This window comes from Podarcis bocagei (genome assembly GCF_964188305.1).
Source record: "Podarcis bocagei genome assembly, chromosome: 11".
Lineage (NCBI taxonomy): Eukaryota > Metazoa > Chordata > Lepidosauria > Squamata > Lacertidae > Podarcis > Podarcis bocagei.
Genome location: NC_138136.1, coordinates 54,427,674 through 54,453,419, shown reverse-complemented (window position 1 = coordinate 54,453,419; position 25,746 = coordinate 54,427,674). Strand labels below are relative to the sequence as shown.

Below are 25,746 nucleotides of genomic sequence, written 5' to 3'. Positions count from 1 at the left end.
TTCTCATCAAGAGAAATGCATGCAGTTTGGAACGTCACTGAAAAATGCCAAGTCCCGATCTATTATGTGAAAAGCCAACACAATGAGACCGTTAAAAAGTTTTTCCTTAAAGTGACTTTTACAGGAAAGCTGACTCTACAGACTCCAAGGTCAATCTCTCCTTTGTTATTTGGAAAGAAACAGCAATCGAGAGGAAGCCGCAGCCTCCGACACCTGAAACTTCTGAATGCGTCATCAATCAATGCTAAATGAGTTTAGCTTGTAAGGAACTGGTAGCAAGATACAGATGCAATAGACTACTGTAAAGGCAGCCAGGCCAAAACAGAGGCCATTAACCTTCTTCTGTAGTTCCACTGGCTGACCTTCGTGTCTGCTGCCTTCCTTGTCTTCTCCATTAAATCACATCTTCAACATGCCATCTAATAGCCTGGTAAAAGTATTAAGCTAGGGTGAGTTACTGGTACATTTTATGCTTCTAACAGACTGTCCTGGATGCTGAGGCCCAAAGCTATAAAGGAGGGAAACTTACAATCTCCCACACCTTGTTTCCAAATCCCTGGACATGTGAGAGATTGCCACATGCATTTTCTGTTGTGATGACAGAATAGATCTGATGCTTGGAAAAACTGAGTTAAACTGTGCGGTGCTGATTTGTTAGCAAGATATTGTCTCCAGACACGCTCAAACAGATGTTAAAGAATACACACAGTTCATGAATAAACCTAGGGCTATTGATCTACAACTATGAGAACGAACTACCACACTACATAGGTGATTCCCTATTTACTGGTACAAGGTGGTGTAACTGTATGTACAAACAAACCGACATCCACCCATGGGAAGTTGTTTTTTCTTATCTGAGGCCTTGAACTACATTCTCAGTTCTGGATGCGGAACACCGAAAGACTACATTGTGTTTCAATGTAGTCACCAAGATTTATGTACAGATATGCCTGCCTGCGAGTTGAATATTTCCATCGTTCTAAACAAAAATGAACAATTTTAGTAAAAGCAAAAGCTTGGCAGGCAAACACAGTCCTTCTCTCAAGTGGTTTTTTTTTAAAAAAATTGATACTTTACCACCCCCCTTTCATTATTCCTCTTATTTCTATAGGTGAAAGATCACATTGAGGATGCCCAAGTCAAGTCAGCCGGGTATGTGCAGAAGGATGGAGGGAATAAACAAAGATAGTTTTCAGGACTGGAGTGCAGAGCTGCTGTAATTTTCTTCAGTATGTACATGCAAAATATATACCACTATGCCTAAATGTACCACAAACTGGGATATGTGGGCATTTCATGGGTGGAAAAGGAGAGTGAAGTACTGGGCTCAGAGGAAGTGCATTCCCAAGGCAAAGCCTCTGCTCCTCTTGCAACTTGTGAATGGGCCATTCCCCTTGTAGCTAAAACAATGCTTCAGGAAGGAGGGAATTGGGCCACTGGGTGTTTGGACCAGAAGGTGCATGTCCTCCAAGGTCAATCTCTCACTGCATCTTTGAAGGGGGGTGGGGAGAGCTTGGAGCTTGCATGCTGCAAGGTGCACTTTGTGCAAGCCCTATGGTCCTTTCCCTTTTATCCTTGAATATCCGTGTGATGTGTTGATGACATAGTTAAGGGGGGAGGACACTAACAGTTATAACCTCTCAACCTGCTTAAGACAGAAGCTGTGCCCATTACCTACTGCGGAAGGAGAGGGAGAGAGACTGTAGAGAATTCAAGATGTGTGCCTATTGCACCCATCTTGGATGGTCTCAATGTAGATTTAATAATCTAAGGGTGGGTGGTACAGAGCCTTTGTTGCTTCTTTTGAGATTTCTGCATTATGAAATTGGGGTGGAATATGATGGAACACATGATTCACTAAGTTTCCAGGTGAAAGAGATATATATGGTTTGTTTTTTAACATTTTGCTGATTTTTACATTACAAGTCTTGTACCCCGCTCTCCCTAAATCACAGCCCTGGAATTTTTTTCTCAGGTAATAAGATAACAATGTCTTTGGCCATGTGCAGTTAAGAGATGTCAGGGTTCTGGTTCGATCAACCTCTATTTGTAAGACCTTTTGTCTACTCTCTGGTGTGCGTGTGTATGTGAAAACTCTCTTTAGTTACTCAGTGCCAAATCCCTCATACAACCAGGAGAACTAATCATTGCCCTTTCCCAGAAAGACCATGATACTCATTATGCACCACTGCTGCCCTTTCTGACCGTAGAATTTGTTGGAGAACCCCCTCCACAAATGGAGCTGACTAGTTATTTGCTAGGTGAAATATTCCATCACCATACTTGTGAATAAAAATAAACCTAGTCCCATGTTCAGCAGCCTGCAAACTATATTGCAGTCTGCCTTCCAATGCAACTGCTCAGGAAGTTCCATTGCCCAGGGAGTTAGCATAGGCTCATTTTTCACCACTGACCACTAATTAGAATTGGACAAGAATTTCTCTGCTCAGATTGACTGTTGATCCAGACTACTTTTGTTAGCTTTTCTGCTTCACGTGGCTTGACTATGTGATTGGGTCAGCTTGAAGCTGTTTGCTTTAAGTAGCTTTCTGGGAACCTTGTAAGAGTCACTTGGATAGGTAAGGTAAAGGCAAAGGGACCCCTGACCATTAGGTCCAGTCGTGACCGACTCTGGGGTTGCGGGACTCATCTCGCTTTACTGGACAAGGGAGCCGGCGTACAGCTTCTGGGTCATGGGGCCAGCATAACTAAGCCGCTTCTGGCGAACCAGAGCAGCGCACGGAAACGCCGTTTACCTTCCTGCTGGAGGGGTACCTGTTTATCTACTTGCACTTTGACGTGCTTTCGAACTGCTAGGTTGGCAGGAGCAGGGACCGAGCAACGGGAACTCACCCTGTCACGGATATAGGACCCACTTGGATAGGACCCACAGACAAATAAAGTCTTTCATTTTGTTTCCAACTGTGGCTGGCATTATACGTACGATGCTCTGTGACGTGTAAGTTTTGGTCTGATTTGCTTGGGTGGATCTGTGGTGCTCCTGCAGCAGTGTGTGAGATAAGGAGGTTGTGTACGGAAATATGTGTCCACGCCCTGAATGCTTGGCAAATCCCTCTTTCCAGATCACCATTACCAGCTTCCCCTTTTTCCAGAGTCTCCAGAAGTTTGGAGAAGAAGCAAGACAGACTCTTATTTGCTTTTAGCCTTCTCAGGTGGTAAAACAGACCCGGGTTTCCTTCCAAGACCAGTGCTGCTTCTCTCCACTGCAGCAAGATCCAGGGCCCCCCGATTCCTCTGGAAGATGGCTCAGTAAATGGTGTCTAGGCTGCTGATGAGGGCAAAAAGCAGACCCCTCAGTACAGTGGTGCCTCGCAAGACGAAATTAATTCGTTCCGCAAGTTTTTTCTTCTTGCGAGTTTTTCGTCTTGCGATGCACGGTTTCCCATAGGAATGCATTGAAAATCAATTAATGCGTAATTTTCAAAATTGGTAACATAATAAATTTAAAGGTATAATAAGATGGGAAACAAGATAACAAATTGCTGAACTGGCTAGAACAATGAATGCAATGCCGAGAGGATGCGAGGAGGTCCAAAAGCGAATTGTCGAAGGACGTTATGAAAATTTCTTAACTTTTTCTTCTTTTTCTTTTCTTTTCATTATATATAAAAAATGTTTCTTGCATGTTGTTATGTAAACAAATCTGTTAACCTATGGAAAGAAACGCAATAAAATTTTTTATAAAAAAAAAAATGAAAATCAATTAATGCGTTCCTATGGAAACCGCCTTCAGACCAGGTCCGGGGACAGTCTGTCCCCCGACCTCTTCTGAAGGCTGGGGGGGGGACAAGGGCTTTTCTTCCCACCCCCAGCATTTTAAAAAACCCCGGGACAGCGGAGGACTTCTCCGCTGTCCGGGGCAATCTTAAAATGCTGGCGGGCGGCATTTTAAAATCGCCCGGGACAGCGGAGGACTTCTCCGCTGTCCGGGGTGATGTAAAAGCCCCTGGGAAGGCAGGCAGGGGGGACAAAGACTTTTGCCCCCCGCCCGCCTTCAGAAGAAGTCCTGGACCGCTTCTCCCCGCCGCCCCTTGCTTCAAAAGAGGTCCGGGGACAGCGGGAAGCGCTTCCCGCTGTCCCCAGACCTGGGGCTGCGGGGAGAAGATCGCTTCTTCCCCGCTGTCCCCGGACCTCTTTTGAAGCAAGGGGCTGCGGGGAGATCGCTTCTCCCCGCTGCCCCTTGCTTCAAAAGAGGTCTGGGGACAGCGGGGAAGACGCGCTGCGCTTCCCGCTGTCCCCGGACCTGGGGCTGCGGGGAGAAGATCGCTTCTCCCCGCCACCCCTTGCTTCAAAAGAGAAGACCCGCTGTCCCCGGGGCAAGCTTCGTTTTGCGAAGCAAGCCCATAGGGAAATTCGTCTTGCGAGGCAACTCGAAAACGAAAAAACCTTTCGTTTTGCGAGTTTTTCGTCTCGCGAGGCGTTCGTCTTGCGGGGTACCACTGTATTATTAATTTTAATTATATTCTACCTTTCTGTAGAATACAATTACAGCTGATAAAGTACTAAAAATAGCAGCACTATTAAAAAATCACGTTAGAAGCGGCAGTCCATAACGACCCCTAAAAGCAGCAAATTGTTAAGCATTAAAAGCTTGTGATGAAAAGTTTATGAGTAGATGAATCTCCACAAGAAGGGCATCTCATAGTTTTGGTGCTTTCAGAAGATCCTGTGTCTTGTACCTGCCTAACACTGTAATAGAAAGGGAGATGTCCTCTGACATTTATTTAAAAATCAGGCACCTTTACACAGAAATAGATAGTCCTTGAGGTAACCTAGGTTGGTAGGGGCTTTAAAGGTTAACACTGGCATTAAAGTGGCCAGAAGCAAATAAGCAACCACTGTAGGTGGAATAAGATCTAAAATGTGATCTGATTGTCCAGCTGTAGATACCACGGTGCTAGCTGGTACAGTGGTACCTCGGGTTACAGATGCTTCAGGTTACAGACTCCGCTAACCCAGAAATAGTACCTCGGGTTAAGAACTTTGCTTCAGGAAGAGAACAGAAATCGCGTGGTGGCAGCAGGAGGCCCCATTAGCTAAAGTGGTACCTCAGGTTAAGAACAGTTTCAGGTTAAGAACAGACCTCCGGAACGAATCAAGTTCTTATCCCGGGGTACCACTGTACTATCTTGCTGTTTCCTCCACCTTCTCTTTGAGCCAATGTTTCCCAGAGCACAGTTCCAGAATTCATTTCAGAGGTGGGAACTCTGGAAGCCATACAGAAGTACCAGTTGACGGAAACCACAGGTAAGATTACTCTTGCGCTAAGATCCTGCTTGCAGGCTTCACAAAGGCACCAGGTTGGCCACTGTGACAACAGGGTGCTGGATTAGATGGGCCACTAACCTGGTCCAATAGGTTTTTCTTATTATTTTCCTTCACTTCTAAGTAGTCCTAGCCAGCAGACACCTGGAGATAATAATTTCCAAGAGCAATACTTGAAGGGAAATTGGGGTTTTGGGGGTCGGGGAGAATAAGATAGAGCAGGCTCCTATTCCCTAAATCAGTTCTCTTTCTGCCTATATCTCTTCCTCCAATCTATCGCCTAAGTTTTGCAAGACTGTTTGCACCCCTAATAGTGTCTTAAAATAGTTGTGAGCCTTTTGTTTCCAGCTCTCTTCTACCACCACTGGTACAAACAGGTAAAAGCTTGGCCGAATTACATACTAGGGTGGTCCTTATTGTTTGCCAGCTTCATGCTCAGGGAGAAAATGTTGCTTTGGGAACAGAGCTAAATAGCACCTTTCTCTCCCCCACAGTGCTGTGAACATTCTTTATAAAAAAATCCTGCTTATTGCCATTCAGTCCGCTGCTTTTTACTAGTCTCCTTCAATGCCATTAAAAAAGAAAACATTCAATTTAATCCACTCAATTAAAAGTTGGGCTATAAATCCTAAAAATGAGCAAGTAAACAGAGTCTTCTTCCTGGCAATAATCTCACTGATGATCCTTGCCTAGTGGGTATCGTATAGTGAGGAAGATGGTGCCAAAGTTGACAACATGCTGGTGTGGCTGAGATGGAACATAGCAGGACTGCCCTCACTCTCAATAGATTTATCTTTTTGCCCTCTCTCAAAGCCATGTCCAAAAGGTTACTTCGCCGAGCGAGGTGCTTTTTGCTGCTACTAATATAAATGGGATGTGCCCACCCCTCTTTCTGGCTGAGTTTCTTTTATACATTCCTTAGGGCTGGAGCAGTATTTCCTTGATAGATGCTTATTACCAAGCGCTTCACATCTCTAGGAAAATTTAAAACTGGAAGCTGCTTGCAATAATTGAGGTTGCTCCTACCATGATTTTGAGTAGGTTCACCACTCCTCTCCCCTCACTGCCCCCATATCTGTGCAGTATTTGTAGTTTTAAACTTTTCTACATGCATCCTGGGTTATATTTCCATAATAATAGATTTATCCTTCAAGTCAGCTAGTTGATACTTTCTGCATCTGTTGAGCTGATCCTTCTCTCTCTCTCTCTCTCTCTGGTATTGTGGGTAGGATGCATGCAGCGCACAAATGTTATTTTATTTGCCAGGAAAGTGCAAACTCTGTGTTAGAATACATTATTTTAGCTAAGCAGATTTGCATGCATTTGTTTTACATAAACTCAGCTTTCAACATAGATGCTTTCAAAAGATTTTGACATTTAATGGGGCTGTCAATGGAAGCAGAGGATGGTCGAAAGAGAAAATACAAGGAGATGGGGTATAGTAGATGATGAAGATGATGATAAATTTATTTATACTCTGCTTTTCCCCCTGATGGGACTCAAGTCAGCTTGGATAACTGGCAATAGGCATCTATCGTCGAGTGCTGAAATTCCCTACTCTAAGCTTGACCGCCATGTTATCTAAAACCTATTCTTGTTATCATTCCATATTATTTGCATGTTTGGGTGCAAGGAATCCCTCTCTCTGGAGAGGAGGGATTGTGCAACGACAGGAAGACATTTTGGCTGGGTACCAAGGCATGCCAATATCTCTGACCCCTGTATCAAGCATAGAAATAATTATTCCTGGAAATATAGAAAGCAAATAACTGGCTGCTATGCAACTAGAGGAACTCTAGAAATGACACCTTCTATTTAGACATCACATCATAGAAACAAATTATAATACACCAAAAATAAATATTTTTGAATACTATGTAGCCAAGGAAAGATCTACTCAAAATCAAACATGGCAGGTTTGGGGTCAGACGAGAACAAAGTTGATGTTTCTTCCATCTGTTTGTCTCTCCTCCACCGCAGAATGAAATGTTACTGAATTGAACTGGAATACAAAAAAGGGAGGTATGAGGAGGTCCGGGCAACAAGCAAATTAAAGATAAGTGACAAAAAGATGGAATTGTTTTTAACTGTTTTTTACTTTGTATTTTTTCTTTTTTCTTTTTCATTATGTAATATTGTGAAAACTTTAATATTTATAAAAAAATAATGAAATGTTACTGAATCTTCACTGATTTTCAGAAATGTTTCTCTACAGACTCGTTGCCTGTGCCTAAGTTATTACACTCCTTCCATTATAACTTACTTATTTCCCTTACAAATGACCACATTTTAAAAGTGGCTGAGAACACAAAAATGCATTTTGCATTATCTAACTCAGTGTGGTCCAACATGTGGCCCTCGTGCTACCTTCCCACAGCCTGGTAAGGCGCCAAAGGAGGTGGGAAGACTTCAGAACCCTGCCAGAGCCTTGTGCCTCCTTCCTAAAGCCTGACACCTCGCTTAGCTGGCTTTGAGAAGGCAGCACAAGGGTGGGCCCCCCCCCTTTTGGTCTGGCTCCCCACTTTGTGCAACAAGGTAGTGTGTGGCCTGCAGGTATGAAAAGTGGACCACCCTGATCTAACTCATTGCTTCCTTCTGAAGAGTACAGTGGTACCTCGGGTTACACACGCTTCAGGTTACAGACTCCGCTAACCCAGAAATAGTGTTTCAGGTTAAGAACTTTGCTTCAGGATGAGAACAGAAATCGTGCTCCAGCGGCGCAGTGGCAGCGGGAGGCCCCATTAGCTAAAGTGGTGCTTCAGGTTAAGAACAGTTTCAGGTTAAGAACAGACCTCCGGAACGAATTAAGTACGTAACCAGAGGTACCACTGTATATCCCAATATCTTTTGAATACAACCCTTCAAACCCAAAAGCTAAGCAACAATTAAACAACCAAAATCTTTCTAAACCAGAATTTCCTTTTTTTTTAAAAAAAATTGCACTAAGATGAGCAATTTTGGAGCAACGCTTACCAAAAGTATAATGGATTACCGTATTTTTCGCTCCATAAGACGCACCAGACCACAAGACGCACCTAGTTTTTGGAGGAGGAAAACAATAAAAAAAAAATTCTGAATCTCAGAAGCCAGAACAGCAAGAGGGATCGCTGCACAGTGAAAGCAGCAATCCTTCTTGCTGTTCTGGCTTCTGTGATAGCTGCACAGCCTGCATTCGCTCCATAAGATGCACACACATTTCCCCTGACTTTTTAGGAGGGGAAAAAGTGAGTCTTATACAGCAAAAAATACGGTAGTTAACTACCATTCAGGATATTTGCAAGGCAGCTGAGTGTGGAAATAAGCTTGCTGCTAAACAACCAAGAAATTATTTCCTATTCAAAGAAAGGGAATCTCAGTGTCAAGAGGTGATGTCCTCAGGCACAGCAAGGACATGGCAGAAACTCTCCAAACAGCCCAGCTGAGCATATCTCAGTCATTGCTTTAATCTCCAGGAGTCTATGCCTGCTTGCACATGTGTGGCAACGTCACGCTGCCTGCTGAAATGTACAGCTCTTCTTAGCAGTCAAGCCCACCTGTTTCCTTCAACTTGGTTATTCCTCTTTACATGGAAGAGAGGCACCAAATTAAGGAAGTGCTGCCTACGTCACTGCAAGTGCTTGTCTTTGAAGAATAAGGAACTGAAACAAGAAAACTCGTGCTTATCCGTCAGCCTCTGGTCTGGAACACTTGGAAGTTCAGAAGTCGGCTGTTCCACTTGCCCTCTCACCTCTCTTGCTGACATCTGTTTAGACTTGGCACACCTTAAAATCTGCTAGCTTCCCTTGGGATATGCAGGCCAAACGCGTGACTTCTGTATATAGCTTAATACAGCCTTCACCAATCTAGTGTCCTCCCTATCTTTTTGGCGGCAATTCCCATCAGCACCAGCATCAATATGGCAGTGATGGCTGGGGGTTGGTGGGGTTTTAGTTCAAAACATCTGAAGGCCACCAGGTTGGCAAAAGCTGGCTTAATATATAACTTGTATAGAGGTTAAGAAGTGCCTGAATTCACTGGGTCTCTAGCTACAGTCAAGGCAACTGCTAAAGTCTCTGGACATCTTTTAACTCTAATTAGGGCAGGCATTTTTCTAGTTGCACAAAAAAGAGTGAATGATAGGAAGCTCCCACATTTTGGAATACAGATCCAAAAAACCTGTCTCCTTGCATTTATGCACTTCAGCAAAATGTGATGCGCTATCAGGCTTATTGTATGCCAATAAACTGACAGACAACAGTCTCAAAGAGGAAAAGCAGGGCACTCTCTCTCTCTCTGTGTATATACATACACCCCCACCCACCAATCTGTTGTATCATTGCAGCCTTCCCTCCTTTGCCTGTTTTACGTGTGTTTTTACCATTCTCTCTTTCCAACAGCAAAGGGTGAACCAAAGTGACAATTATTTGATTGCAAGATGCACACAATCACATGGGGAGCCGGTTGTCTGCACCGCATAGCCACATGCAAAGGCACCCCATATTCCTCCACATTTATGATTGGTAACAGGTATCAGGGTGCAAAAGACTCCCCACAAAATTAAAGTTTGCAGGCAGTCAGCACATGGCAAATGCCACAGATATTCCAATCCTGCTCTAAGAGTGGAGTCTGGACCCTTTCCTGTGATGAGAAAAGCAACACCAACCAAACAAAGTTAGTTGCTTGGCTCTGCTAGTTTTACAGTGCAAGTTATGTTATATGACGACAAAACTGTCTGTTCACTGGCAACTTTGAGTAGCCTAAGGAGAGAGAAAAACAATACCCAAGGGAACTCTGGCAGTTACCCCCAAATACTGATGCACATAACAGGCCTGCGCTAGTCTCTGCAAGGCATGTCTGTTAAGTAATTACTATTAGCATTTCCATGTTGAAATGCATAACTTTATAGAGGGAAACAGCACATATGGAAATACTGCCGAGGTAAAATAGAAGAATATATGCACATTTCTTAAGTAACTAACAATCCCTGAGAGCTCCCTCTCTCTCTCTCACTCAAGGTAAGCTGCTGAAGACAAAGTACTTGGCTCCAAATCAGGTCAATTTGAAAGAAACACTACAATAAAGCACACTGAAAGATGTATCTTTGTGGGGGAAACGCACAGCAATTAAAATATTGGATCCTGAGATATATTAGCAGAATTCCACTCATGTGGCAGGGCTTTCCAGGCACATATCTGCACTGCAATTCCAAGAATCCCTGGAAAGCCACTTCTGAAGGGTGAGGGACTCTCTGGAATGGCATGTGACTGGGTATGGGGGACTATAGCAGGGTAGGGAAACAAGAGATAAATTGGCAGGCGACTGCCTTGCGTAAGTGCTTTTCTGCTTGTGCAAGACGTCTCTGCTTCCAAGCTCTTGTAAATAAAATGTGATTGCCATATAAGTTGGCAGGTCGGACATATACCTGCAAGCGCAAGGGTCCAGGTTCGATCCATGGCAACTTCAGCTAAAGGAAGCTGGGTAGCATAGCTTTGAGAAGCCTGCTGCCTAAGGCCTGGAGAACTAAGCCCACTTCTAGAGAGGATTCTAAGCTAGGTGGACCAGTTCCTTCTATCTTCTTTTAGAAGGCTGATTTTACAAAAACAACAACTGTGAATTTGCTTGCCACCCTAGGCACCTTTGGGAGGAAGGGCAGGATAATAAGTTCCATTAAATAATAACCCTACACCCAAAAGGGAACTTTCACTATTTTGTACTGATTCAAAGGCCAGAAGCCAGGTTATACTAGCTCAACTAGTCTTACAGTGAGTATATTTGAATCAAAGGAGCAATTAATTCATCAACTTTAATTACACAAAACAAGGTGGAGCACTTGTTCAATGACACCTGTTAACTAGCCTCCAAAACTTCAACTTCAACTGGTGGGGATGGGGAGAAAGAACCATGCAATTATATAGTGTAGCTTATGTACAAAGGCTGATCTGGGCATTATGGTTTATTCATGTTTAGCAGCTTAAAAGTCACAGCTACAGAAATGGTAGGGGGTGAATTCATTTATTTAAGAAAATGGACACAACCGCCTGATTGTAAAAAACCTAAACCTTAAACATAGTTAACTAGTATGTGGGACACATTATCATATCCTCCTTATCTTATCCACCCACTGCCAGGAGAGATAAAGACTGATTACTTTTAAAGTTTTATTTTAATGAAAATTGCCAGATTGTAAAAGCTTCAAGTATAAGAAGTTTCTATTTTTTAAAAAAACTGGTAAAAATGAAATCTGAACGTAATGCAAACATTTACGGTGGAATTTAATGTGATACTACAAGTGTTTTCGTTTGCATAAGCTTATCAGCCTTGCTAGATAGTATTCCCCCCCCCCCCCATGGTGGGAATTCTCCTACACACACACCCTGAGCCAATTTCAGGGTGAACAGGGAGTAAAAGGGAGGGAGCCCAGTTGCAAAGGGTTTCTGTTGAGGGGGTTTGTAAGGTGAATCCCGCCCGTTACAGTCGTACCTTGGTTGACGAACGCCTTGCGAGTCAAATGTTTTGGGTCCCGAACACCGCAAACCTGGAAGTGAGTGTTCCAGTTTGCAAATGTTCTTTGGAACCCAAACGTCTGACACAGCTTCCACAGCTTCCAATTGGCTGCAGGACCTTCCTGCAGCCAATCGGAAGCCACGCCTTGGTTTCCATTCGACTTCCGAAGTACCACTGTATCTCTTAAAAACCATATTTATGTCACTCTTGTGAGCTTTTGATGAAAGGCTACTCTTTGAAAAGCAATCATGGTGGGGAAAACATATTCAGTAATTATCACTGCAGCACAACAGTCCATGGGCTCATATTATGGTTTGATCCCTGGCAGCAGAATCTAGTTGATGCCATTCTGTATCTCACTAGGATCATACACCGAGTACTTATGAGGATCATATACTCCCTTTTTATGCTGAACTACCCAGAAACTGCAATGTATTAAAGTTCTGAAATAATTTCTATAAACAAAATGAATAGTCTATTTCCACTACACAGAAAACACTGCTTTGTTCTGTTTTAACTATAATTCATTGCTTCTGAAAAGATATTGGTGATTGTTACAGTCCAGTTGTATGAACACTATACTGGTGGGATGCAAATACTTACCAAATGTCACTAGGAAAGAGGGTCCCTAGTGGGGGTGGCCCCAAGCAGGTACTTTGGGCAGTGCTGCCTGTTTCCCACTATGTGGACTAACTTTGATGTCTCGTGTGATCACCAAATGCATGGAGCTGTTTCATACAGCCAGCAGTTCTTTCTCTCTATCGGCTGCTTTGTCATTTGTGTATGGGTAAGAGATTTGAATCAAACTGGTTCTGAGCCAGTCCAAGGGTAACTCACCCATTTGTACTTACCTATAAGTAGATATTATTTTGCAGTATAAAAAACACAGTGCTATCTTGCTTGTTACAGCTGCAAGCAGGAGGAGCACAGAGGAGCACTGAAATCCCTCCTCAGGTAGAAACTACACAGATATGAAAAACGCTGTGAAAATGCTTTTTTAAAACATGTTTTGAAAAATATATTGAATTTGCCATAGCTCGCCATTGCCATCTAGTGTCACATTTGTATGTTGTATTTTATAACACATTTAAAACTTTTTATTTGCAGCTGTATAGCTGAGTCCTCAGTAACACATTATTTGTGAGTACTGATGCACTTTTGAAGCACTACCTTAGCACTGATTTTAAACAAATTTATTTAAAGAGATGTAGAAATAAGCCTGAAATACTAATGTATCACGAATGGGAAAAACTATTCTAAAAGCCAGAATTCACCAAGCCTCTAGATTTCCACTACCAAGACTTTTCAGTGGCTGACACAAATCTGTTCACCTTCAAAAGGTAACCATAACATTGAAATAAGACAATTGTAGGGGGTCCTGGGGGAAATGTTGCAGAACTTCCTAAGAACTGGAAGGGAACTGCAAGTCAGTGGCGTAGCGTGGGGGGTGCAGGGGGGGCCGGCCGCACCGGGCGCAACATCTGGGGGTTAGGGTTAGGGGGCGCAAATCCACGGGTTAGGGGGCGCAAATTACTTGCCTTGCCCCGGGTGCTGACAACCCACGCTACGCCACTGCTGCAAGTTACTGAAATTTTATTTAGAATCCCCCAGTAAGAATGATAATGGGAAAAAATTAACATGCCATATCAATATATAACACGCTGAATTACATTTGGAGTTCACAAGTGTATGTTAAGCGAGACTATCTGCACTGGAGGAAGTGTTTCAGGATTTTTTTTCTTTTTTTGAGCCCAAATGAGCTTCATAACTTGCCCTCAGATAACAGTCACAATCACTCTGCATGGAAAGGGCACTGACTGCCATTAGTCACAAAGGTTATGGAACAGAGAGAAGAGTTATAAACAAAACCTCCATGGCTGTGATCAGATCACTTGGCCTTGGCCTCTTAGGAGGACTCTGGGAACTCAGCTTTCATTAAAATAAGCCTAACAAAAACATACACAGAGAAGTGCTTCGAGCCCTCACAGCTGTCAAGCAAAACTAAAATCACGTGCAGACAGCGCCTGCCAAAAGACTGAAACCAGAGAGGATGCGAGCAGGAAGCACGGGCAGAACTTCCTTAATCATCAGAATTCCCTAACCCACAACACAGCCTCTAGCCCGGCTTCTTGTCCCAGAATCTACAGCCTTGAGCAATCCCTCCTCTATCTTTGCAGGACTAACAGAGTTTTGCAATAGCTCTCAAACCCCATCACTATTAAGGTGACTATTGTGCGTCTTTATGATCATGGTTGGAAAAATACGTTTGTATTTTGACAAATCTGCATGCCCCTTTCTCCCAGAGAGCTCAGATTACCTGGAGAGTGGGTTACGCCCAGGGTTATCTTGTGAGAGTCACAACTGGATGGTGATTTGAACACCCACCTCCGAGTCAGGTTTAAATGTTCTATTACACCAAACAAAGCACCTAAGTCCCATACCCCTTCAAAAGCGCCAGATTGGACAAATACACAGAAAGTTTCAAGGGCTCTGTAGCCTCACACTCCTGGAGTCTTGGATGTCTGCATTTCAATGCTTGTTTATTTATTTTAGCAAATAAAATAAAGCACCATGAAAAGGACGTGGTCCATTGTATCACTGCTTCTCAAATGTTTTAACTAACACCATGCACATATATGGTAAAGGATTAAGAAATGGGTCCCCCAAATGCATGTTTGAGTCAAAAGTGGGTGCTGGGTCTGAAAAGATCGAAAATGTTTTACACCATATACCTTTTCGTAACCCGATTAGCATATCAGGTATATTCAGGTTGACTCTCATCTAGGGAAATGCATGAAGAGATTTAAGCATGCGATATGGGACTCTCCCTCTGACTTTGGAGTTCATGTCTGGAAATGCACTCCAGTATTTTATTATTACTCCTAACACATTCTAACGACTGTGTCACGAGCTGAAGTGATTTCTTATCCTCTGAATGAGGAGCTCCCCATGTCCACAAAGATAAATTCATTTTTATTTGTGGCAGGGTCAGAGATTAATTGCTTTGCATGTTGAAAGTTCCTGGTTCAATCTCCGGCTAGAAGGGCTGGCAGAGACCCCAGCTGAAATCCTGGAAAGCTGCTGCCTTCCAGTGTAGACAATACTGAGCTAGATAAACTACTGAGCTAGATGAACTCAATACAAGACAACTTCCTATGTTCCTACTCATTCAGGAGTCAAATACCAAAAGCTGCCTCTTGATGTTGGCACTCAAAAGGCATAATTTATATAAAATACAAACAGACAGACAGACAGACATGGCAGTATTTTCTTTAGCAGGTTTAGAAGTTTGTCTCCTTTTTAATTTTTGACCTCTGTTCTGGAGATTCAATAAACCAAAGGCCAGGTTGGGAGGTTTGTTTCTTTTTTCCCCTTCTGACCTTCCTATTCTTATTGCAAGGAGGTTTGGAGTTGTACAGACTCCAAGAAACCTTCGATTGGGGGCTGCCTGGTTCTCCTCTTTGGAAATGGTACTACAAGTTTCTGTGATGTCATCACACGCAGCAGGTGAGACCAGCGACCAAATTTGGGCTGGAGACAAAGCAAGCCAACCAGCAGCAGTCACCAACCTATTCTCAAGGTGGTCATTGAAACTTGTTCCTGGCCTGAATTCTCTGTGCAGTGTGCGTAACACTGTCCATTTTTGGCAGCAAATCATTCTGGATGACTCTGTGCCTCATAACACAGAGCAAAGCTTGTAGTGAATGGAGCTGTGAGATACTTACTGCAGCCCTGCCAGCAATGGCTTCAGTACTGACGGCGCTGAATGTAAGGCTAAAAATTCGCAAGCAGCTGAAGAAATGGAATGTGCACACATAATGCCCACCCACTGAAATCACACGAAGGCCAAAAAAAGGAAGGGAAAGACCTAAAATACCTAACACATTCCAGTTTCGGACTCTGGGAACTCTGATGTATTAATATTCCACAGTGGAAGTTACAAGAATATGCCACTAGCATATTTCAATATATACTAATTCTGGATGGAAAACATCTGTCATCAAGATGCATAATTACCTTGCTTGGTTAGGTTACCACATTTCTGTTAAGTTACCACTCTTCAGTAACTCTCTCAAGAACTGTAATCTTAATGTCCATCTGGCCCTGTTTTCAGAAAGCTCACAAATCTTTCACCATTGTGAAGTTCCCTTGTCTTAAAAAATAAATCAAATCACTCCTTCTGCAACTACTCCACCCCAATTATTAATGCTCTGGAATTCAGTTTCTTGCAGTGCAAATTTCACAGGAGTCATCATAAGAATATAAGAGGTACCCTACTGTATCAGATCAAGACCCAGAAACTTGTTTCCAACAATGGTGAACCAGATGCTTCCGGGAAGCTCACAAGCTGAAGAGGAAGACAGCAGCCCTTCTCAGCATCTGGCACACTGCCTCTGAATCCAGATGCTCCATATAACTGTAATGGCTAATACCTGTTGATAGAGACCTATCCTCTATGAACTTGATTTGATTTCTCCTCCATCCCAAATGTGGAGTGTACAAAAGACTGTCTGAAGAAACTGCAAACTTAAATGGCAATTTCCAGCTAAATAAATCAGCTTTATTGTATTTTTTGTTTTGCCGTTATAAAGCACAGAGGTCCTCCCATATTACCTCTATTAAAATTTCAAGTATCTTTTAAACCTAACACTTTTCAGTCAGCAAAGAACAAACAAGGTAACAATGGGTAAAAATGAGCAGCCTAGTTAGTGGGGGAGCCATTTACTGTTCTTAAAACCTTTAGAGCTATTTTCCCCTTGTTAACCATCATTTAACTAAATCCATTTTCATAAAATTACTATTTATGTCAAATGGGTACTTTAATAACATGTAATGTACCTTCAATTTATTACCTTTCTATAGCACTGTAGAAGCTATACTTGTCCTCAAAGAAGTGTCAAATTGGGTTGGGAGAAACAACTTACATTGGCCTAGTTTGCACACAACATAAACTATGTGCAGTACCGGAACAGGTTATTTCCAGGTTTCGGCGCCTGCGCAGAAGCACTAAATTGCACTTTGCACATGCACAGAAGCACGACCCGCGCATGCGTGGTGCTGCGGGTTGCAAACGTGCTTCCCGCACGAATCACATTCGCAACCCGAGCGTCCACTGTAATGTAAATAAAAAACAAAAGAGCTTTTGCTCCTCCCCTGCTTGTGACTTGCCACACTGGAGAGGAAATGAGTCTGCGTCTGATTTTAAGATGACTATCATATCTCCTCTCTGTCTCCTCTCATCAAGCCTACCCTACTTCCTCAACCATTCCTCCCAAGGCTTGGATTCCAGACCCTTGATCATCTTGGTTCCCCTCTTCTGCATAAATTCCAGCTTGTCAATGTTCTTCTTAAACTGCAGTGCCCACAACTGGACACAGTACTCCAGGTGTGGTCTGATCAAGGCAGAATAAGACTGGTACTACTGAGTTCCCTTGAATGGGACACTGTACATCTGTTGATGCATCCTAGAATAGAATTAGCTTTTCTTTCTTTTTGCTGCTGCATCACACTGCCAAGCTAAGTGTCCCCCATCTTATATGTGTGCAGCTGTTTTTTCCTGCCTAAGTGCAGAACCTTACATTTGTTCCTATTGAAATTCATATTATTAGTGTGGGTCCTGTTCTCCAATCCATTAAGGTCAGAGTGAATCCTGTCTTCCGTGGCATTAACTATCCCTCCCATCTGCAAATTTGGTGGCCATCCCCTCAATTTCTTCATCCAAGTACTTAATAAAGATGCTGAACAACAAAGGGCCCAGGACAGAACTCTGAAGCACCACACTTGTCGCTTTCCAGGATGATGAGGAACCATTAGTGAGAACTCTTTATGTATGGTCAGACACCCAGCTACAAACCTACCTAAGACTTATACCACCCAACCCATATTTTACCAGCTTCACTGCAAGAATATTATGGAGCTGATCATACAAAATGGGAGCAATAGCCCTTTGCCCATCCATATCAAAGGGGATGGAGCTCTACCTGCTTTGGTAATACTGTACAAGCTCTGACTATACATGGTATGGACAATTGTACTGTACAATGTAAGCAAGGATTCTAACAAAATGTCCTTCTGAACAGGTATTTATTTTTCACCATTCCTCAAAATGTTTTATGACAACCACATCTTTAAGTGGAACAAGCCATTCACTATAAAATGGTGATAACTCCCCCACCCAACAAAACTCTATATTAGCCTGGATTAACCATGCCTCTTATGGCAACTTTGTCACTGAGCATGCCTGGCAAAGCAGGTATCATGTGAGTAGGGAAAATCCATTTAGCCCTATCCATTTTTAAAGGCAAATTCTACTCAGATTCCTTCATGTTAGTAGGTGGTTTTTTTTGCCTCTGGATGAAACACAGTTCTTTTGTCCCACCCACTTGGCCTTTGGAAGGCTGGATAAATAACCTGGGCAACTGTTTTAGGTACTTTCAGAAATGTTAAATTCTACCATGGTGGCATCGAACGCTGAGCTGGCCGGGTGTAGTCTTGAATGCAGAACTATTCAGACATCTCAACTTGTCAACTTTTGCTTTCTAGGTTCAAATTACACAATATAATTTTGAGAACTGTTTAATATGTACAGATGCACTAATGTTTGTTTATTCCTCCCCTCACTCATGCCTCTTACAGAAAATATTTTTTTTTCAACAGGAATTTCTTTGTGGAGTCACAAATCTATTTATGACATGTTCTTTGCTATGCTGACTCTGTAGTGGCATCAGAAACTAAATAGCAGGAACATGTAGTACGAAAAGTAACTGCAATAAACAATAGCCTTCGGTGGTGGTGATGGGGAAACAGAACAGGACTCAGTTCTTACGCAAATAACGTTTTCTGAATCTGGTTTGGAGGAACCGAATCCCTGATAAAGTACTTCTGGAGAAGAGCTACTTGTTCAACATTGAGGAGCATATCAGAAGCATATACCACACTTGAGGATTGTATCTTGCAACATTTAATTGCAGGTAGTTAACATAACTTGCATACCAACCTTTATGACAGATGCCAAGCAACAGATCCTATAGTGTGCTTGTTTTGCAGTAGCTCATGCCTCACTGTGAAAAGGTGGTTCAACCACTTGTTATGAACTGAGAATGGAGATTGGGGAAACAATGTATTTAGATTGGCTGCTACTTCTTTCCTTACTTCTTGGTAGAATCAACAAACTAGTATTTTACAATCCAGGCTGCAGAAGATATTACTTGACAGCTACTGGACTAGCAAAGCAATCCTATGCAGGAATTTATTTCTAGGTAGACAACTCTTAAGTTCAATGGGACTTACACCCAAAGTAAATTGTGCATAGGATTCTAGCCTCCAGAGAAATACTAATGAGGCAGATAATCCAACCTATCTTCTATGCAAATTTAACTACATCCTAACTTCTCTTGTGCGTATGGTGTATATAGGTGGAACTGTAAACCTTCATTTTCTGCCCTTCCATTGATGCCTATAGGATGAATTTTAGTTACACTTGTATTTTGGTGGTGTATATTACACCAAACAGGTGGGCAGGATCAGTGAATGGAGTCAGGATGAAGTTGTTTTATACCTCTCCCCACCCTAGCACACTCATTTCCCACACTTGACGCAACCCTTTTTGCCCTAATCTCTCTCTCTCTCTCCCCCCCCCCCACCACTTTGATTTGTGCCAGTATGGCTTGAACACAGGCAGTCTAAGCAAATGTGCCAAGTTATGTCGCCAGCTTAAGAAGAGCTCAGCCGGGGTCAAAAATATACCAGCTGGAATAGTGGGGATGTGCTGTATGTAGGAGTCATGATTGCACTGTAAATGGTCACACAATTTCTTAAATTCTCTAATGACTGCGATTCTCTTAAAAGGAGTAACTGCGAACACTCCAACACATTTCTTCTGCTTTTGTTTGTATAAAAGGTCCACATTTAAAAATGCATTTTTCTTCTTTGAAAGTATGATTTCCTGCTTTTGTGCAATGTAGTAAGATCCTCAGGACAGCTATAAATAAAGAATCTAGAGTAGATAGGGCATAAATTTGAGAGCAGAAGAGCCTTTTTGTCATAAACATGAAAATAAAAAGCAGGCACCCAAGAAACTTCAACCTAAGTCATATAAGAAACGATGGGACAGCTATTTATTTAACATATAGTTTGTAATGGGTTTTTAAAAAATATTATTACTTCAATAAAGCCTTTTAGGGAATTACATCTAATTCTGGGCATCGGAGTTTAAGGAAGATATTGACAAGCTAGAATGTATGCAAAGAAGGGCAACCAAGATAATTAAGGGCCTGCAAACCAAGCATTATGAGGAATGGTCGAGGGAGTTGGGCATGATTAGCCTGGAGAAGATAATACCAAGAGGTTATAGGATAGGATAGCCATCTTTTTTTTTAAAAAGATATTTATTAAAATTTTCAAAATATTACAAAATGAAAAAAGAAAAGAAAGAAAATACAAAATAAAAAACAGTTAAAAACAACTCAATCTTTCCATTACTTATTTTTCATTAGCTTGTTTCCCGGACCTCTTCACGCCTCCCTTTTTTGTATTCCAGTTCAGTTTGTTAGTTCAGCAAATCCTTCCCCTCTTTATTTATCCTAATCTTTAATCTTAAAATATTGCAACATTAAATTTTTACCTATTAGTAATCCATTTTTCATATTCCCTTATAGTGTTACAGCTAAAAACCACTTAATTTCTATCCAGCATCATTCTAACATTCATTAATTTTACAATATTTCTGTAAATAGTCTTTAAACTTTTTCCAATCTTCTTCCACTGACTCTTCTCCCTGGTCTCGGATTCTGCCAGTCATTTCCGCCAATTCCATATAGTCCATCACCTTCATCTGCCATTCTTCCAGAGTGGGTAAATCTTGTGTCTTCCAGTACTTTGCAATAAGTATTCTTGCTGCTGTTGTGGTGTACATAAAAAAGTTCTATCCTTCTTTAACACCAATTGGCCGACTATGCCCAGGAGAAAGGCCTCTGGTTTCTTCAGGAAGGTATATTTAAATACCTTTTTCATTTCATTATAAATCATCTCCCAGAAAGCCTTAATCCTTGGGCACGTCCACCAAAGGTGAAAGAATGTACCTTCAGTTTCTTTACATTTCCAACATTTATTGTCGGGCAAGTGATAAATTTTTGCAAGCTTGACTGGGGTCATGTACCACCTGTATATCATTTTCATAATATTCTCTCTTAAGGCATTACATGCCGTGAACTTCATACCTGTGGTCCATAACTGTTCCCAGTCAGCCATCATAATGTTATGTCCAACATCTTGTGCCCATTTAATCATAGATTTCACAGTTTCATCCTGAGTATTCCATTTCAACAGCAAGTTATACATCCTTGACAAAATCTTTGTTTTGGGTTCTAACAGTTGTTTCCAATTTTGATTTTTCCACCTGGAATCCAATTTTTTTGTCCAAATTGTATGCCTCCATTATTTGATAATAATGAAGCCAGTCTCGCACTTTGTTTTTTAATTTTTCAAAACTCTGCAATTTCAATTTGTCTCCCTCCTGTTCCAAAGCCATCTTCAAATATCTGAAGGGCTGTCACATGGAAGATGGTGCAAGCTTGTTTTCTCCTGTTCCAAAGGGTAGAACCCAAACCAATGGATTCAAGTAACAAGAGAGGAGATTCCGAAAAAACATGATTATAAGAGCCGTTTGATGTCTACATCGGAAGGTGGTACACTCTCCTCCTTCAGCGGTTGGATGGCTATCTGTCAAAGATTCTTTAGCTGTGATTTCTGCATTGAAGAGGGCTCGACTAGATGACCCCTCGGATCCCTTCCAACTCTTCAATTCTATGATCTGCTTCTGAGATTTAAAATAGACTTCCATGTCAGCTCTAATCTCTAAATAGTGTTCTCCTTTGCCAGTTACCAAGGTAATAAAATCCACAGGACTACATGCCCCCAAAGGCAGTCTATTACGTGGAGAGAAGCATAAGCATGCATGCTCTCTCTACTTAGTCCCTGATGCCCCTAACCATGGGGATGTCATGTTCAGATACTATCTAAGTGCATAATTTCTTATGTGCGCAAGCTAAAAGTGTATATTATTCATCAGCAGATTTTGTCAATAAACTGATTACAAGATTCGACTTACACATGTTGAATTTTATGCACATAAGATAAGTGCTCCCTTCTGGATGCCCTCCAGATCTTTTAAGACTATAACTACCATTATTTCCCACCACTGGGTGGGGATGATGGGAGTTTCAGTCTAAAATACACTAGGTTGTGGAAGGATGATTTAGGACAGGGGTGGCCAACTCCCAAGAGACTGTGATCTATTCACAGAATTAAAGACTGGCAGTGATCTGCCCCCTTTTTTGGGGTTCAGGTCAAGGTTGTTGAGCTTTTTAAGTGAGGACGAAAGCCCCATTTTTGGGGGTGCAGGGCGGTTTAAATGTTGAAATTCTTTGGGGGAAGCCAGTGATTGTCTAGTGATCTACCACAGACGTCCAGTGATCTACCGGTAGATCACTATCTACCTGTTGGACGTGCCTGATTTAGGACATAAGTGGGAACAAGATTTGGCTGGCTGATGGGCTTCTTACCTCCCACAGCCTTGAGGGCTAAGTTAGACAGGTGGACAGGGCTATCCACCTGTCAATCAGCTGGCATCACAATGACCAGTTTTTGCATAGCATGAGCATGGAAGCCTTAACCCTGTGCTCTGCAAGCTCCAACAATCAGCTGATTATTGAGCTTTCATGCACAGGACTATGCAAGTCCCGCTGATCAGCTGATGTCCTTGCAGCCCCACTGTGCCTTTATCTGCCCATACCTGACAACATATGAAGTTAGGTGTATGGCAGGTGGGCATGGCTTGGCCAAGCATAATTAAGCCTGTGGGCAGGAGGATCCCCACCACGAGTGCTGGATATATTTGAATTTTCCCACATGGACAGCTGAGGATGCTAGAGATGAAGGTCAGTGGGCCAGTCTCCTCTCCACATGATGGACACGGGTAGGAGGAAAGTATAGTCCAATTTGCCCTACTGAATAAGTACATCACATGAGTAATCTTTAAAAGGTTATCTAGCCTGAAGCAGAAAAGCTGTTGGTTCTGGAATGTTATTGTGACATGGAATGAAATACAGGGAAAGAGGATTGTTAATATTTTCTAATAATGAGCAATAAGTTCCGTTTATTAAATAATAAATGACTTTCAGCATCATAAATAATATGCAAATTAACCAAATTTAAAGTAGCTGATCAATCAGTTAAGAAGCACAATGATTGACTAAAAATACTTTTAAAACACAAGAGACAGCCAAACTTTTGAAGAGTTTATCAAATAAAAAAATAAAAAAATAAAATCACATGCTATATAGTACTTTGGTTTAATGGAAATGCTTTTATCACTGACCACACCATCCACAAGGAAGTGATAACTTGATTTTATGACATCACAAGTCATGTCCTTATCAGACAAGCACAAACTGAAAAACAGGGTACTTGGTAGAAGCAACAGCAGAAAGCAGAAGCTGGAGAACTGGAGACATTGGCCAGGCAAACATGAAACAATACATGTATTCCCTCCTTAAATCTGTTTACTGTAAAACCCATTTCTTTTTATTTATGGCCTGATTCAGCACAAAGGGAAGCATGTCAAAGTAAAAGTCACAGTAGCATAACTTTGCTCATCTGAGTCAGTCCCTAACAAGTCAGTTGACTGCTAACAGAGGTAGTTAAAAGCCTGGTGGCAGCATCTGGCCTGAGGCTAATAGGTTTCATATTCAGTTATAATCAGAGCTAAAGTTTTTAAAAACAACAAAATCAAGTTTTCTGGGGGAAAAGATAGACACTTAAAATTTACAGCAGCAAATGATGCCTATCCTTGCATCTGCAAAGCCAGCTATGTCTGCTTCAGCTTTTTATTTATTGCTTCACAGGTCACACCAGCCTGGCGCTTTTGTTGTGTCCTTGAATACGCCTTCCCACCAACTTCAGGTTATTGTGCTCCCAGACAAAAAAGGACAGATGGGGGATAACTCTGAAGAGGAGGAGGGGTGACAGGAAAGCGACTGACAATTAACTGACAGAGAATGGGAAAGGATGAGTGGCATTAATTCAACTAGTTTGTTTTTGTGCTTTTATGAAACTTGGAATACAGTACTCTACACTGTAGATGGGAGAGGAAGGGGACAAGGAAAGCACAAGCTGTGGAAAAATTGGCTGCGCCTAATCTTTATTTGCATGTTGCTTTACAAAGGGGTTCTGCTAATTAACTTCTAACCCACCCCTGATACTGCACCAGCTTGGATTATGCCAACCCTTCAACTATAAATTATTATATTCCAGTAGATCTGTCGCCAGAGTTCTCCCTTCCCACACTTATATTACCACTGACAGCATTACAGACCACCTACAGCAACAAAACAGCATCTTCCCAAGTGTATCCCTGCAAATCACCACATAGCATGCAGTTAAGATATATCAAATCTTTCATTGAAAGAACTCTCAGAATCATACAACTGAAGAAGCCCTTTATTGTGGTAGGAGTACTTTACCACAGGCTATAAGGTGCTTGTGTATATTAGCAATGGCCTCACACCACATTACATGTCTATCTTTCCAAAGGAAAATGGGACCTATTCTCACAATGGGACAAGCGCATCATTAAGTGAGCTACATGACCAAGTTGGGGACTGAACTCTGGTCTCCCCAGTACTCTTAACATCACACCAGCTTTCTACCAGGAAGTCATCTCAATATTCATGCCTCTTCCCTGCCCCAGGCATTGAATTCATCACCTATCCCAACTCAATTCTTTCCTAACCTCCCCCTGGCCTGAAGGGTGGAGATTCCACCACACCCCAGGCAATCTTTTCCACTGCTAAGTTATGCTTACTTAGAAAGTTTTTCCTAACACCAGGCTTTGATATCATCCATTCCAAACTCTGCAACAATAAGACTTTGTGCACAGTTCTACCTGCGATAAATGTTCTATTCGTCTTCTCCAAAATAACGCTTCCTGAAAGATCTCTGATCCTTTCTTTACGAGCAGTATACAGTATTCCCATCCCCACTTAATGGAAGCAAACATTCTTTCTAAGTGTCTGTTCTTAATAAAAAACAAATCCCACAGGCCCTACTCAGTTCTACCACCCATACAACTAAGTTGTTACTGTCTGTGAAAACTTAAGTCACACAAATCTGCTCATGCTTTCTGTGGAACATGCCCAGGCCTGTCCAAAGGCCTCCTACATTTAGTTTTAAAATACCTTGGACCTTTCCTTCCCAATCCAGCTCATAACTCTTGCGCAGCTTCCCTTTCTCTACAGGTCACAGGAACACCAGAAAGCACCCCACATTTCGGAAGGCCACTTCTTCACCCACCTGTTGGTATTACCCCCCCCCCTACCACCAAGGTAACCCATTCAGCAACCCTGTAACCGGGCAGGGCACCTACCAATCTCAACCCCCAAGTTCCAAAACCAAGAGGTCTTCCCAACTTCCAGCACATGTCAATCCTGCGTATAGCTGTCAACTTACCCCTTTTTAAAAGGGAAATTCCCTTATTCTGAATAGGATTCCTCACAAGTTGACAGCTATGATCCTGCATTGCCCGAGTCCAAACCCCTTATCCTCCAGACAATTTCCCCCTCCTCCCCATTACCCCCACCTGGCATCCTGGCAATCCCAAGGTTCAGACCCGACTTCCTCCTGCTCCGAATGCCCGGGGGTCCCCTGACCCACCCCGGAACTTCGCCTTCGCTCCAAGCCACCCGGCGTGCATCCCATTCCATCGGGCCCAGCCCTTCCCAGTATCCCATTGCACTTACCCTTGGCTTCCCTGGCCTCGTGCAAATTTCGTGTGTGTGCATTCAATGGGCCATGCTACCCGCCCGCCCCCCTCGTGCTTCCCATGCACAAGAGAACAGGGCAGCCTCCAACAATGGCAATAATAATGATTAGGGAGCCCTCGCCCGAACCCAGTTTATCCAGATCCCCGCCCCCCAC

At 42.4% G+C, this 25,746-nt stretch overlaps 1 protein-coding gene across 2 annotated transcripts in view; it reads right to left on the bottom strand.

Annotated features, from left to right (window-relative positions):
* MEX3C (mex-3 RNA binding family member C) overlaps nt 1-25,746 on the bottom strand; it is a 121,992-nt gene that overhangs the window by 3,268 nt on the left and 92,978 nt on the right. The window lies entirely within an intron of this gene.